General features: G+C 44.3%; 1 protein-coding gene and 1 long non-coding RNA gene across 6 annotated transcripts in view; one reads left to right on the plus strand and one right to left on the minus strand.

Moving 5' to 3' along the window:
- Positions 1-15,660, plus strand: part of LTBP1 (latent transforming growth factor beta binding protein 1) — a 660,590-nt gene that overhangs the window by 635,023 nt on the left and 9,907 nt on the right. The window lies entirely within an intron of this gene.
- LOC134910199 (uncharacterized) overlaps positions 1-15,660 on the minus strand; it is a 143,647-nt gene that overhangs the window by 100,933 nt on the left and 27,054 nt on the right. The gene's annotated exons all lie outside the window — the stretch shown is intronic.

Here is a 15,660-nt window from a genome sequence, read left to right on the forward strand (position 1 = left end):
AAAAATGGCTACAGCCAGAGACATTAACTGGTCCCCAGTTGGTGGAAAGAGTCGCCATGGACCGCTACTTGAGATCTTTGCCCATGGTCCTGCGCAAGTGGGTGAGCCATGGAAACCCGGGTACTGCTGACCAATTAGTGGACATGGTAGAGAGGTATTTGGCAGCAGAGGAACTACTGATGACCACCCAGCAACCCATAGATCCTCGACAGCGCCCTTCAGTAAAGACTGGTAAGACTGTTCCGTGGGAAAACGTTGCTGGGCGGTTAAGAGAACGCAAGGCTGGAGAGACTGTAAACACTGGCCCTGGAAACAGGCCAATGGGGCTAGAACGGTCTATGCTGCCCAAATGGGTTGATAATCGTGTGGTTAAATGTTTTAGGTGTGGTATGCCAGGTCATGTTATTGCCAATTGCCCAGTCACGCAATAACCCATGCAATGTGATGCTGCCTTTGAATGTCGCAGAATGTCTTTCTTTGCTAGGTTAGCCTGTACTGTGGTACCTTCACCTGAGCTGGAAAAACAAATGTGCGATGTGTTCTTAGAGGGTAACCGGGTAGAGGCCTTGCTAGATTCAGGAAGTTTAGTTACCCTCGTGAAAGCTGGGTTAGTGAACCCCTTAAAGGTCCAGCAAATACCTATTGGGGTAACTTGCATACATGGGGATACCCAACATTATGCCACTGCTGAGGTGAATATAGAAACTTGTTGTGGGTCAGCAATGGTTAAAGTGGGACTGGTCCCTACCTTGGTGCATGAGGCCATAATAGGGAGGGATTTTCCTCATTTTTGGAAACTGTGGGAATCACGGTTATCAACAGATGTGAGAAGTAAAAACCCAGTTGATAATACCGGTGATTTTATGGATGTACGTGGGTCTTCGGAACTTTCTGTCCCTTTGCCTTTTGCTAGTTTGGCTGGGGAAGTGACAGATGGGGAGTCCAGTGAGGACCCTCTTGCCGGGAACAGAGACATAGTAGTTAGAACTGAAAGCGTGCCTGACCTGGAGGTAAAGAAGGATCTGTTTGCGTCTGAACAGTTAAAGGATCCTACCTTAATAAAGGCTAGAGAGAATGTTAAGATTGTTAATGGGGAACCTGTGGTACCAGGTGACAGGGTTACGTATCCCCACATGGCCATCTGTAATGAGCTCTTGTACCACATTGTCAAAAGGGGTGAGGATGTGGTGGAACAGCTGGTAGTTCCCCAGCCTTATCGAAGAACGGTACTAGATTTAGCTCATAGTCACGTTACCGCAGGACATTTAGGGGCAGAAAAACCCACTGAAAGAGTTTTACAAAGGTTCTTTTGGCCAGGGGTTTATAAAGAAGTGTCTGAATATTGTTCTTCCTGTCCTGAATGCCAGTATCATGCCCCTAGACCCCATTTCAGGAGCCCACTAGTTCCCATGCCTATTATAGAGGTCCCGTTTGACAGAATAGCCATGGATCTCGTGGGGCCCTTGTTAAAGTCTGCTCGGGGCCATCAGTATATCCTGGTAATTATGGACTATGCCACTCGATATCCTGAGGCTGTCCCTTTACGCACTATCACAACCAAGGCGATAGCTAGGGAGCTGGTGCAGGTATTTAGTAGAGTGGGAATACCAAAAGAAATTTTGACTGACCAAGGTACTCCATTTATGTCAAGGATCATGAAAGAATTGTGCAAGTTATTTAAGGTCACTCACCTCAGGACGTCCATCTACCATCCCCAAACTGACGGGTTGGTGGAAAGGTTTAATAAAACATTAAAAAGTATGTTAAAAAAGGTTGTTGAGAGAGATGGGAAAAACTGGGATTGTTTGTTGCCCTACTTGTTAATGGCCATCAGAGAAGTCCCTCAGTCCTCTACGGGGTTTTCTCCATTTGATTTGTTGTATGGTAGACACCCCAGAGGGCTGTTGGATATTGCCAAAGAGACGTGGGAAGGACAGCCCACTCCTTATAGAAGCGTTATTGAGCATGTAACACAAATGCAGGATAGGATTGCAGCCGTGGTACCTGTTGTCAGAGAGCACATGGAACAGGCCCAAAGTGCTCAACAGAGGGTCTATAACCGGAGTGCCAAGATACGGGAATTTGCTCCTGGAGATAGAGTTCTTGTTTTGGTACCCACTGTGGAAAGCAAATTCCTAGCTAAATGGCAGGGTCCATTTGAGATTAGGGAAAAAGTGAATGAGGTTAATTACAAAGTATACCAGCCGGGAAAGAGAAAACCCGAACAGATCTACCATGTTAACTTAATCAAACCCTGGAAAGATAGGTTGTCTCTGTCAGCGGAGCCTTGCCCTTCGGTGTCTTCACCCCGGTTGCTTCCCGCAGCGAAGGTGTCAGAGACATTATCAGCTGATCAGAACAATCAGGTTAAAGAATTTCTCATCCAAAATAGGGAGGTATTTTCAGAGCTGCCTGGCCGAACGACCATAATAAAACATGACATTGTCACAGAACCAGGGGTCAGGGTTCATTTAAAGCCATATAGGATTCCTGAAGCTCAGCGAGAAGCTATTTCTAAGGAAGTTAAAACCATGTTAGAACTTGGAGTCATAGAGGAGTCTAACAGTGAGTGGTCCAGTCCCATAGTGCTCATCCCGAAGCCCGACGGTAGCATACGCTTCTGTAATGACTTTCGTAAGTTAAATGAGGTGTCCAAGTTTGACGCATACCCCATGCCCCGTGTGGATGAGCTTGTAGAAAGGCTGGGAACAGCCAGGTTTCTCACCACATTGGACCTGACCAAAGGTTACTGGCAAATACCTTTATCTGATAGCGCCAAAGAAAAAACAGCCTTTTCGGTTCCGGAGGGGCTGTACCAGTATAAGATGTTACCCTTTGGGTTGCATGGGGCTCCAGCAACCTTTCAACGGGCGATGGATAAAATTTTGAGGCCCCATAGAAAATATGCAGCTGCCTATTTGGATGATGTGGTAATTCACAGTACAGACTGGGGGTCCCATTTGGTTAAAGTACAAGCAGTACTGGACTCAATCAGAGAGGCAGGGTTAACTGCTAACCCAAAGAAGTGCTGCCTCGCAATGGAGGAGGTCAAATACTTGGGCTTCACCATAGGCAGAGGTCTGATTAGGCCCCAATTGAATAAAGTTGATGCTATTCAAAACTGGCCTCGTCCAGTGAATAAAAAACAGGTAAGGGCTTTTTTGGGAATTACTGGGTACTATAGACGGTTTATTCCTAATTTTGCGACCACAGCGGTGCTGTTGTCAGACCTTACCAAAGGGAAGCAGTCAAATGTGGTGAAATGGAACCCTGATGCAGAAAAGGCGTTCCAAGCGTTAAAAGTGGCTTTGTGTTCACAACCGGTGTTGATAACACCAGATTTTTCAAAAGAATTTGTGGTACAGACAGATGCCTCAGAGGTAGGGATAGGTGCTGTGCTGTCCCAAACCAGAGATGGGGACGAACACCCTATCATTTATTTGAGTAGGAAACTCAATGAGCATGAAAAAAGGTATGCCATTGTGGAAAAGGAGGCTTTGGCCATTAAGTGGGCACTAGATACCTTGAGATATTACCTCTTGGGTAGACAATTCAGACTAGTGACAGACCATGCCCCTTTAAAATGGATGTATGTAAATAGAGGCAAGAATGCTCGTGTAACTAGATGGTTTCTAGCGTTGCAGGACTTTAAGTTTACTGTCGAACATAGACCGGGAACACAATTGGCCAACGCAGATGCATTGTCTCGCATCTTCTGTTTGGGGGCTACAAGTGTTCCGGCCCCTAGGTCGAAACAGGGGAGGGGGATATGTGACAAGAACACTGGGATAGTGTTTGAGGGCAGGTATATTTGTCCCAGGTTCTTGTCTTACATGTTTTAGAAAATGTTAACTTCTAGGAAAAATGCTTTTTGTTTTGTCTGAACCTTTTCAGTTTGCTGTAAAAGCTGGGTAAAGGCTCTGAGAGAGAGATAAGGCGAGTTCTAGACATTGGGCCCAGTTCGGGTCTTTGGCCTCACAGAGGGCTAATCAGGGTTTCAGCTGTGTAAGAGTGATATAGTGCTTCTAACCTGATTAGTATGGGCAGACTGCCTGGGAAGGCTGCAGGATCTGTGTGTGAGAGACATGCTTTCTGATGCAAGTAAGCTATACAGTATGTACTGAAGAACTCTGTGTTTTGTTTAGTGACAGTTAGGAATATCTTATGTTTAGTTAGTGCCGGACAGGCAAGGTATTTTTATTTTGGGGTTTGTTTTATTTTCTGTTTCATTAAAACTGGCCGGGGTCAGTTGTACCAGAAACTGGACTTGTGTTGTTCCTCAGCTGCTGCATGCTGCCATATTCCCCAGGAAAAGGCGCCTTGCACCCCTACAGTGTTACAATACACACACGCACACACGCACACACGCACACACACACACACACACACACACACACACACACACACACACACACACACACACACACGCACATCTACTATATAGAAGCAAAAATTTGTGCTTCTGTCTTTCTATACAATTCCGCAGTTTACAAGCGAAGATCGTGAAAATTTACATACGAGCGTATTAAAACACGGCCGAGGCAACTAAAACAATTAGAATTCCCTAGCACCTCTAGGGGGGGAGACAGTAGCACAGAGTATATCAGGAGACAGCATAACTCCTGAATTGCTGGAGCAATGTACTAAAAAATTGGTACACATATGCCTTACAATCTGGAAACAAACATTGTGGAGGGAAGACACCCCTAGCACCCAGAGCCGGCCCTAGCCAATTTGATGCCCTAGGCAAAATGTTGTCTGGTGCCCCCTAGCTCCGCCGCTAGTTCTGCATCTGTACCTGCAACGCTCAGGTAGTGGGGCCCACCGGGGGGTTACCCTGTGGGCCAGTTCAACTCTGCACAATGCCACACAGTAATGACCATAATACATATAATTCCACACAGTAAAGGAACCTTACACATATGCCCCACATTAGTAATGCCCATAATACACATAATGCCACACAGTAATGCACCTTACACATATGCCCCACATTAGTAATGCCCATAATACACATATACTGCCACAGATACTGTCACACTTGCTGGTTATACAAAAAGACCAGTATCAAACATGTAGAAACTGTCCATTCTCTTCACTATTCAGTGTGTTTGCTGGTGTCTGTTACTGCATGCCCTTTACTTTATACTGTGGGAGTGATATGCTCTGCCCTCCAGTCTGATGTGTCCAAAAGTCATGCTGCACTGATGTTTCATATAGAAATAGCACAACGCAACTTACTGACCATGTTACAGTGCTAGATGGCAGGGGAATTTTACGGTATGGACTGACTAGGAAATAAAGTGTGGGGAGAACATTGCCCATGTTATGTCCCTGCAGACACCTGGGAATTGCACAGGGATAAGGGACACAGGATAACAGGGTCCCCCTCCCCTATGTGCACAAGCAGTATAGGTGATGTCAGGTTTCTGTGAAGCAGTCTTCCAAAATACACGTGTTATAGAAGCCATCCAGTAATAACCTTATATAGTCAGTGAAAATGTCACAGGTCCAGGAATTGCATTTACTTGGCTTCTGCTGTCTGTCTGAGGTCTCACAAGTCAGGGGCATTCAAGCATGTCGGAGGAAGTTTAAGGCACAGTGTGCATTTTTTTTTACAAATGTAAACAGCAGTGTATACAAGTACTGATTGAATACATTTGGAAAGTAACAGTTAGTTTGCGGACTGTCCCTCCCAGCATGAGATGCTGCAGGGACATGCTTGGATGCCCCTAGACATGCTTGGATGCCCTAGGTAAATGCCTAGCCTGCCTATAGCTAAGGCCGGCTCTGCTAGCACCCCTAGGGGTGAGGCAGCAGCACTGAGTATTTCCGCAGACAGCATAACTCTGGAATGCCTGCAGCAATTTACAGAAAACTTGGTACACATATGACTTTCACTGTGGAAACAAACACAATGGGGGGAGGGGGGGGCAGACACCCCTTGCACCCCTAGGGGGGGTTAGACACCCCTAGCACCCCTAGGGGTGGGACAGCAGCACAGAGTATGTTAGCAGACAGCATAACTGTGGATGGCCTTTAGCAATTTACACCAAACTTGGTACACATCTGACTTACAATCTGGTAACAAACTCTGTGGGGGTTAGAAACCCCTAGGGGTGGGACAGCAGCACAGAGTATTTCAGAAGACAGCCTAGCTCCCCAATGCCTGGACTAATTTACAACAACCTTGGTACACATATGACTTACAAGCTGGGAACAAACACTGTGGGGGTAACACACCACTACGACCCCTAGGGGTGAGCCAGCAGCACAGACTATATCAGGACATGCATGATATGTCAGTGATCACAAGGCTGCATGTGATAGGGCCAGTGACATGATGTGAGGAGGGGAATGGAGGTAGCACAAACCCACACACTAAGAGTTATATGGTGGAAGTAGAACGGTCCCCCAGCAGCACAGAGTATATCAGGAGATACATAATGTGCTATGCTATATAAGAAACTAAATAAATCGATAATTTCACGGGGCCACTGACATGATGTGAGGAGGGAAATGGAGGCAGCAGGAAACCACAGACTGAGAGTTGTATAGTGGGAAGAGCAGGGTCCCTTGGGGGACCAAAAAGGGGTCCGGCCACTACACAAAGTGCGTTAGGGAAGCAAGATATGCCTATATACTAGATCTCCAACATACGTAAATTAACAAACAACTATCATTCGCATTTACACACCTCAGCTCGTAGCGAAGCATGGGTATTTAGCTATCTACAATGTTATTTATACTGTGTGTTTAATATTTCAATTTATTTTTGTAAACAGACATTCGTAAAATTCCGGGCAACGCCGGGTACTCCAGCTAGTATATATACACTTAGCTTCCTTTATATTTCTACCATATATCCTTTATATCCTACCATATATGTATATGTATGTATTAAGCACTTGCAGTGTTCCCATGATTAATAATTCTGATTATGCAATTTCTAGCTACAGTGTCTTGTTTACAGAATGTCTATCTATGTTGTATCATTAATAACATACGGCTCCTACATGCTCAGTGTCACAGAATGCCCAGCTAGCTGATCACTCTTTGGCACAAGTATATTTGAGTAGGTCCATGATATTTCGGTGGCCACGCAGGTGCAATAACCTTACCATCTGTTTTTAATGCCTTCTCTGTTCTGTATTCATATTTTCACACAGGGCAAGCGTTTAACTCCTTGAATGACAGTATAGACAGTATTTATATAGTATTCACTCTCTATGTGTAAAACTGCTACTTTCATTCAGACGGTCCTGATCTGGTAGAGCTTATACAGGCCATTTAGCAGGAAAAGCAGAGTCTGATCACAGGTGGGAAAAAGTATTTGGTACTTAAATCAAAGATGCCAAGCTACTGTACATGCCAGTATAGGATGTGAGCCTATCTTTAGCCAGGTACATCACACTGTTGTCTAGTTCCTAGGCCTCATCGTAATACATGTGACTTTAAGTACCTTAGTTATTTTGATTTAACCATCTGTGCTCAAGCATGGATTGCCTTAAAACTTGGACTGTTAGGGGTATATTTATTAGACGTTGATGTTTGGTTGATTTTTGATCTAAGGCCCTCATTCCGAGTTGATGGCACGGTAGCAGTTTTTTGCAGCCGTGCAATCAGATAGTCGCCACCTATGGGGGAGTGTATCTTAGCATAGCAAGTGTGCGATCGCTTGTGCAGGGGAGCTGTGCAAAATGTTTTTGTGCAGTTTTTGAGTAGTTCTGAACTTACTCAGCCACTGCGATCACTTCAGCCTGTCAGGTCCCGGAATTGACGTCAGACACCCGCCCTGCAAACACTTGGACACGCCTGCATTTTCCACTGCACTCCCAGAAAACGGTCAGTTGCCACCCAGAAACGCCTTCTTGCTGTCAATCACCTTGCTATCGCTGCTGCGATTGCATTCTTCGTAAGGTCCCATGCTGCCCGCCGTTTTCCATCACCGGGCAGCGATGAGCCTGCGCATTGCGGTCGCGGCGCATGCGCAGTTCAAATCTGATTGCACCGCTGCGAACAACTGCAGTGTGCGATCGGGTCGGAATGACCCCCTAAGTTTGGTCGATATTGTTTTTATGTCGATTTTGTGTTTAAGTGTCTAAATCACACATTTACAAACAATTTTTGACATCATTAAAAAATATCAAAAATGAACTGTTATAAATGTGGAATTTAGACCCTGAAATACAAAATCGACCAAAAATCCCATATTTACTAGCAGATAATATTTGCTATGTTTTTTAAAGGATGTCAAAAATTATGTTAGTAAATGTGTGATTTAGACCCTAAAATACAAAATCGATCAAAAATTGACCCAACATCGCCAAAAGAACAAAAAAATATATATCGATCAACATCGACCAAAATTGACTTTTAGTAAATAATACCCCTTAGTGCAGGGCTGGCCAAACCGGTCCTCGAGATCTACCAACAGTTCATGTTTTCCAGGCCTCCTGGAGATCTGTAGAATTGTCAGTTAGGAATGAATGCAGCACATCTTAATTGGTAATTACTACACCTGTGCACCAGCTAGGAGTTCTGGAAAATGTGAACTGTTGGTAGATCTCGAGGACTGGTTTGGCCATCTCTGCCTTAGTGTGTCCTGAGGACCAATGTTAGAAAAGACTGCATTGCAGCATACATGTACAGTATATCACCTGGCTATGACTTTCCTGTCCCAGGTGTGACCTGTACCCCTTTCACATCGCATTTAGATTGAGACTCCTTTCAGACTGGCGCCCCCAGCCTGGCATATTGCCCGGTTGGTGACATCAGCAGTGAGGCATGTGGAGGCGGCACTTGGAGATCAGGTAGCAGGCCGCATCATCCCGGGTTGAAATACCGGGTTGCTCGAACCGGTTTATTTCCCTTGGCCCCTTTCACACTGCACAAAAATCCGGGTTGCTGCGCACTCACGTGCAATAACCCAGCTTATTTTTGGCAGTGTGAAAGGGGTACTACTGTAGTGTAATAAGGCTTTTTAACCTGCGGTGTGTATATGAACTAAACATGCAGTACTAAGCCCCACAAATACATTCAGTAACATTGCTTTTTCGGAACATGAGTTAAGAATACATGTTAAACGGATTTAAGAAACATCAGTGGTTATGAGCCCATGAGCAAGTAGTGTGAGTTACTGGCTTACAAGCACATGTTGTGGGCAGTGCTCAGAGAGGGTACCTGCATTCTTGTGCTTGGAACTCAGAGTTCAAAGTGCCTGCTATGTGCACAAAAGTAGGCTGTAGGAGTTTCATGTTTCATTTATGGAAGTTTAAGGCTTACAGAGTGCTGCAGGAGTGAGTTGTCCTTCAGTAACATTGTGAAGCAACCATAATGGGCCCTACTCACTGGCCGAGGTGCCCGACGGCCGATACGGCCGACGAGCGACCCGGCGGCGGGGGGGCAGTGACGGGGGGAGTGAAGCTTCTTCACTCCCCCCGTCACCCGGCTCCATAGACGTGCAGGCAAATATGGACGAGATCGTCCATATTGGCCTGCATGCACAGCCGACAGGAGACCAGCGATGAACGAGCGCGGGGACGCGCATCGTTCATCGCTTAAGTCTCCACACTGAAAGATATGAACGAGATCTCGTTCATTTATGAACGAGATCGTTCATATCTTTCAAAATATCGGCCAGTGTGTAGGGCCCATAAAAACTGACAGAGCCCCACTGGAATTGAGTGACCTTTCAGCAACATTGGGAAGCAACCATAAAGGCTTATAGAGCCCTGTGGAAGAGAGTGGTCTTCAGTAACATTGGAAAGCCACCATAAAGGCTGTCAGAGCCCTGTGGGAGTGAGTGGTCTTCAGTAACATTTGGAAGCCACCTTAAAAGTTGACCTAGCCCTGCGGAAATGAGTGTAACATCTAGAGGCCACAATAAAGGCTTACAGAGCCCTGCGGAAGTGTGTAGTCTTCAGTAACATCGAGAAGCCACCATAAAAACTGACCTAGCCCTGCGTCAGTGAGTGGTGCTTCAGTAACATTAGGAAGCAACTATAAAGGCTGACAAAGCCCTGTGGGAGTGAGTGGTATTCAGTAACATTGGGAAGCCACCATAAAGGCTGACAGAGCCCTGTGGGAGTGAGTGGTATTCAGTAACATTGGGAAGCCACCATAAAGGCTGACAGAGCCCTGTGGGAGTGAGTGGTATTCAGTAACATTGGGAAGCCACCATAAAGGCTGACAGAGCCCTGTCGGAGTGAGTGGTATTCAGTAACATTGGGAAGCCACAATAAAGGCTGACAGAGCCCTGTGGGAGTGAGTGGTCTTCAGTAACATCAGGAAGCCACCTTATAGGTTGACCTAGCCCTGCGGAAATGAGTGGTCTCCAGTAACATCTAGAGGCCACCATAAAGGCTTACAGAGCCCTGTGGGAGTGTGTAGTCTTTAGTAACATTGAGAAGCCACCATAAAAACTGACCTAGCCCCATGGGAGTGAGTGGTGCTTCAGTAACATTAGGAAGCAACTATGAAGGTTGACAGAGCCCTGTGGGAGTGAGTGGTATTCAGTAACATCGGGTAGCCACCTTAAAGGCTGACCTAGCCCTACGGGAATGAGTGGTCTACAGTAACATCTAGAGGCCACCATAAAGGCTTACAGAGCCCTGTGGGAGTGTGTAGTCTTTAGTAACATTGAGAAGCCACCATAAAAACTGACCTAGCCCCATGGGAGTGAGTGGTGCTTCAGTAACATTAGGAAGCAACTATGAAGGTTGACAGAGCCCTGTGGGAGTGAGTGGTATTCAGTAACATCGGGTAGCCACCTTAAAGGCTGACCTAGCCCTACGGGAATGAGTGGTCTACAGAAACATCTAGAGGCCACCATAAAGGCTTACAGATTCCTGTGGAAGTGAGAGGTCGTTCAGTAACATCAGGAAACCACCTTGAAGGCTTACAGAGCCCTGTGTGAGTGAGTGGTGCTTTAGTAACATCAGAAGCCAATATATATGCTTACAGAGCCCTGCGCGAGTGTTCGGTGCTTCAGTTACATCGGGAAGCCACCATATGGGCTGACATACTGTAGCTCTGCGGCAGTAAGTGGTCTTTTAGTAACATTGGGAATGCACAGGTGCAACAATATAACTGCAAATCACATGAGGACCTTATACAGTGCTGTTATGTATCATAAATTTTATATAGTCTAATATAAACACAGAAACCATATTTAATATAGTACAGTACATTCCTGGCCAGACCTTCTTTTTAATTTCAGCAAAGCAGCTTTTGCATCCCTTATGAATTGTTAATCCTTACTTATTATTTACAGCAAAAGAAAACATTATGTAGAGCTGTGTCGGCCAGTAATCGAAACAGGAAAGATGTGCATGGGATTCAGCCAGCATCACATGGGGTGTGTATTTTGCTGGCAATTTAACAAGAGCACAGTCCCCAATGTGATGTGTGGAATTGCAGATTAATAAATCATGGATGTAAAGTATGTAAATAGCTCTGCAGCGTTTCTTGCTCAGTAACACACAACAGAATCTGTTTCTGGTATGTGATGAATGGTGGGACAGATTAGTTTCACCAAGCTTTATATATCCACTTTTCATAACCGGAGGACAAAAATAATTGTAAGAAGGCCTATGTGCCTGTGAAAGGCCATAACCTCAAACATGTTGTTAGGTTGATATACTCAGATGCATAGCGGCTTCATACATGGCAAGTTTTCAATGTAATTTCCAGGCACCATGAGCAGACTGATGATACTATATCGCCTTAATATGACAGGGCCATTGAAAAGGATAATAATCCTGTTTCATTTTTGCCTTATTATTTACTTAATCTTGTGGAACAAGATTAAGTAACTAAGTAGAAATAATCATTGCCAGAGGCAAATGATAACAAGCTGAGCGTTATATGTTAGGTACAAATGATATTACTCACTGTATATTTTTACATTGAAATAAAAGTGTGCATGCAACAGGTTTTACACGATGTGCAAGGTTTCTTTCTTGCATTGTTTATAGATTAGATACAGTATGTTAAGCCCTGGAAGAACTTGCTGCAAATTAAAAGTGATTGCTTTCATTTTCTAAACTGTAAAGGCTGCTTTGGCTTACAATCAGTGGCGTAGCCAGCTTTTGACATGATGGGGTAATATAGGCACCCAGAGCCGGCCATAGCTATAGGCAAACTAGGCAATTGCCTAGGGCATTTGATATGCCCAGGGGCATCAGCAGCTTCTGCTGATTAAAATGATATGCGGCATGCCTATATTCTGTGTGTAGCATTTCATATGCAGATACAGCCACAGTCTCACACAGTATAAAGGCATGCTGTATATCATTTTAATCAGCAGAAGCTGCTTGTGAATCCTAGCCACATAACAATGCAAATAAGCTGCATTTTCATTAAAAAATTTGCCCAACGTTAGCACTGAGGCAAGATTTATGAGGACACTTCTGTATCCAAGCAGAGGTCACAGTGTTAGCGGCAGTGTGAGTGCTGTGTGCATGTGAGTGGGTTGGTTGTGCAGTAGTGTTCGGAATATGTGTAAGGAGCATTATGTGTGTCATGTAAAAATGCATTAATAATGTGCAACATATGTATAAGGGGCACTATGTGTGTCATTATGTGTATAAGGGCATTAATAATGTGTGGCATACTGTATGTGTAACAGGGTACTAATGTATGTGTCATTATGTGTATAGGGGCACTAACAATGTGCAGCAAATGTGTAGGGGGCACTATGTGTGTCATTATGTGTATTAGGGCATTAATAATGTGCGGCATATGTGTAAGGGACATTATGTGTAAAAGGGCATTAATAAAGGTTGTCATAATGTGTAAGCACATTATGTTTAGAAGGACATTAATAATGTGTCTCATATGTGTTAGTGGCATTACTGTGTGGAATTGTGTGTTTAAGGTGCTCTTCTATGTGGTGTTGCGTATAGAAAGGGCACTACTGTGTCGTCTAATGTGAATAAAGAGCAATAGGGTGTAGTGTAATGTGAATAAGGAGCAATTCAGTGTGATGTAATGTGAATAAGGGGCTCTACTGTGAGGAGTAACATATACCTGTATAAGGTAAAGTGATACTACTGTGGGATGTAATATGAATTATGAACACTATTGCATGATCAAATGTGAATAAAGTTGCAGTACTGTGTGGCGTATTTGGAATTGGGGTTACTATTGTGTGGTCATGCCCCTTGCCAGCAAAAACACACCCCTTTTTGGGCTGTGCGCCAAATGTGCGAACTGTTCCTATTTAAAATATAGGGGGTACAAACACCAAAATAAGGACTGCTATGGGTGAGGGGTGATGGTGCTGGGAAAGAAGTGCAAGGTCAGAGGCGGAACCAGCGGTGGTGCTAGGGGGCACCAGCCAAAATCTTGCCTAGGGCATCATATTGGTTAGGGCCGGCTCTGTAGGCACCCCAGGTGTTTCCCATGTACCCCTTATAAGGCCCATGAGACACATGCCCCATTTGTATGTCCTGTTTTGTGCCCACTCATCTGTATGTCCAATATTGTCCCGTTGATTTGTATTGCTCCCATCAGTATATCCTGTATTGTGTTCTCCTCCCCACCTCACATGTATGATTTGTATTATGTTCTATAGCCCCACCCCCACAATGTCTTGTATTGTGCCCTCACACCCTCATCTGTATGTCCTGTACTGTGCTGCTCCCATCCCATCTTCATATTTTGTATTGTACACTCTCTCCCACCCCTGTCTCAGTGCTTGCTACTGTGCTGTCAACATTAATCCTTCCCCCATACACATTAATTTACCTCATGAAAGCCATCCTCCAGTTTTGACTGCCAATGCTCTGTGGCCCCCTCAAGTCCCCTGTGGTGTTGACACTGGCGGCTCTTCCAGTCTCTGACCGCCAGCATTGCAACACATCACAACGCATTACATCTGCAACAGTGCTGAGAACTCTGGACCCGGGCACTGCTGGGACCAGCTTCCCCTTCACTCCCCCAGTTACGTCACCACTTACCCCATTTTTGCACAGTTGTACAGTGTTTCGATGAGGAAGAGATGACATAAAACAATGATGTGTGTAAAATGTGCGTGTTGGAGCATTTACAGTTGTCTGGCTAGTGGCTACAGTAGCCTGTTATTTCTGTCTAGAAAGGTGTGTATTCAGCAACTAAAAGATTTCCATAGAACAAGTCCACTACCTATAATATTCTCTTATGCGTGTACATAATAATTATGCATCAGAAGAGATTATATGCAACTGATTTACGATTGAGAATTGTTACTGGCTAGCTTGTGCTGTATGTTTTGTTTATATGTGTATATATGTACATGAGGTATTCCCAAATCAATTAATTAGATAGATGCTTGCAGTGTGTAAATATAGGGCAGACTAAATGGGCCAAGTGGTTCTTATCTGCCGTCAAAGTCTATGTTTCTATGTTTCTATACTATTCAGTACCTAGTGTTCAGTGTGGAGTTATGCTGCCCTCTGCTGGCTCATAGACATTTTACATTTGGCTGTTCATACATTTCTACTGTAGTTGTGCATAAATGCAGTACCATAAGGGTGGGAAGAATAACAGTGCCACCCAAGTGCCGCACAAATATATTATTATGTATCTTTAGCACCTACATAAAGTTGGTGCTTAATTTATGCTATGCTTGTGGGCTTTAAATGTTGCATATGTGTGTAGTTTCAAGTTTACAAAACTACATCAACGCCTAATTACCTCTGTTATTTGTTGTTAAGATCTTTTATGGAAAATATTATGCTGTAGAAAATGAAATACAAAAATATATACATCAATATTGGGCATTTTCATGTTTATCTGAAACATTTAGGGGCAGATACAAGTAGCCAGGGGTTGAGTCGCAGGGTGCAAACTAAAATAAACATTGACTGCAGCTTTGGGCTTGCTCCTGAGTTGAGTGTGGGTTTGTAATTGAATTGGTCCAGCTATGTAAGCCAGAGAACAGACCACATGACTCAGCCCACATATAACTGAATTTGACACTTACTGGTCATACCTACGATATAGAGTCAGACTTTAATACATACTTGCCTGCGCTCCCTCATTCTGCAGGAGACTTCCAGAAATAGAAGCAATCTCCCTGACTCCCTGAATAGTCCAGCAATCTCCCGGATTGCACCTTAACCCCATTGTGCAGTTGCTACATTCTTGGGGGGGAAAATAATCACAGATACATACATTCAAATGGGAACATCAGTGCCATTTGTCTGCATTAGTTATAAGGCACAATGATCCCTATGGCTACATGCATTTTAAATAAAGATTCTCGTGGCCACTTACAGTATATGGAACCTCTTGTAAAGCACAATACACAAACAAATTCTGCAATATATATTTTCTTCAACAAGTAGGTCTTACTAACTTTGGGGCTCATTTACATTTGGATGGAAGTCATTTTTATGACATGCCTCTCCGATGTAGCAGTACACATCCGCACTGATAGGTATTACTTTCACATCTCCCTGAAATGCTTTTTCAAAAGTAGGTAAGTATGCTTTAATATCAATCACGATTGCACATAATTCAGTTACTTGCTGCAGTCTTTCAACTAAATTGCCAGCTTGCACTTTTAGCAGTAAGCTATGTTTTGTAAGATCCGGAAAGCTGCAGGTTGTCTATGTTTAGCACTGCCTGTTGGCCTTGCTGTGAAGATATGATGTGCCTGTAACCCACCATTCA

Source organism: Pseudophryne corroboree, chromosome 4 (assembly GCF_028390025.1).
Source record: "Pseudophryne corroboree isolate aPseCor3 chromosome 4, aPseCor3.hap2, whole genome shotgun sequence".
Classification (NCBI taxonomy): Eukaryota; Metazoa; Chordata; class Amphibia; order Anura; family Myobatrachidae; genus Pseudophryne; species Pseudophryne corroboree.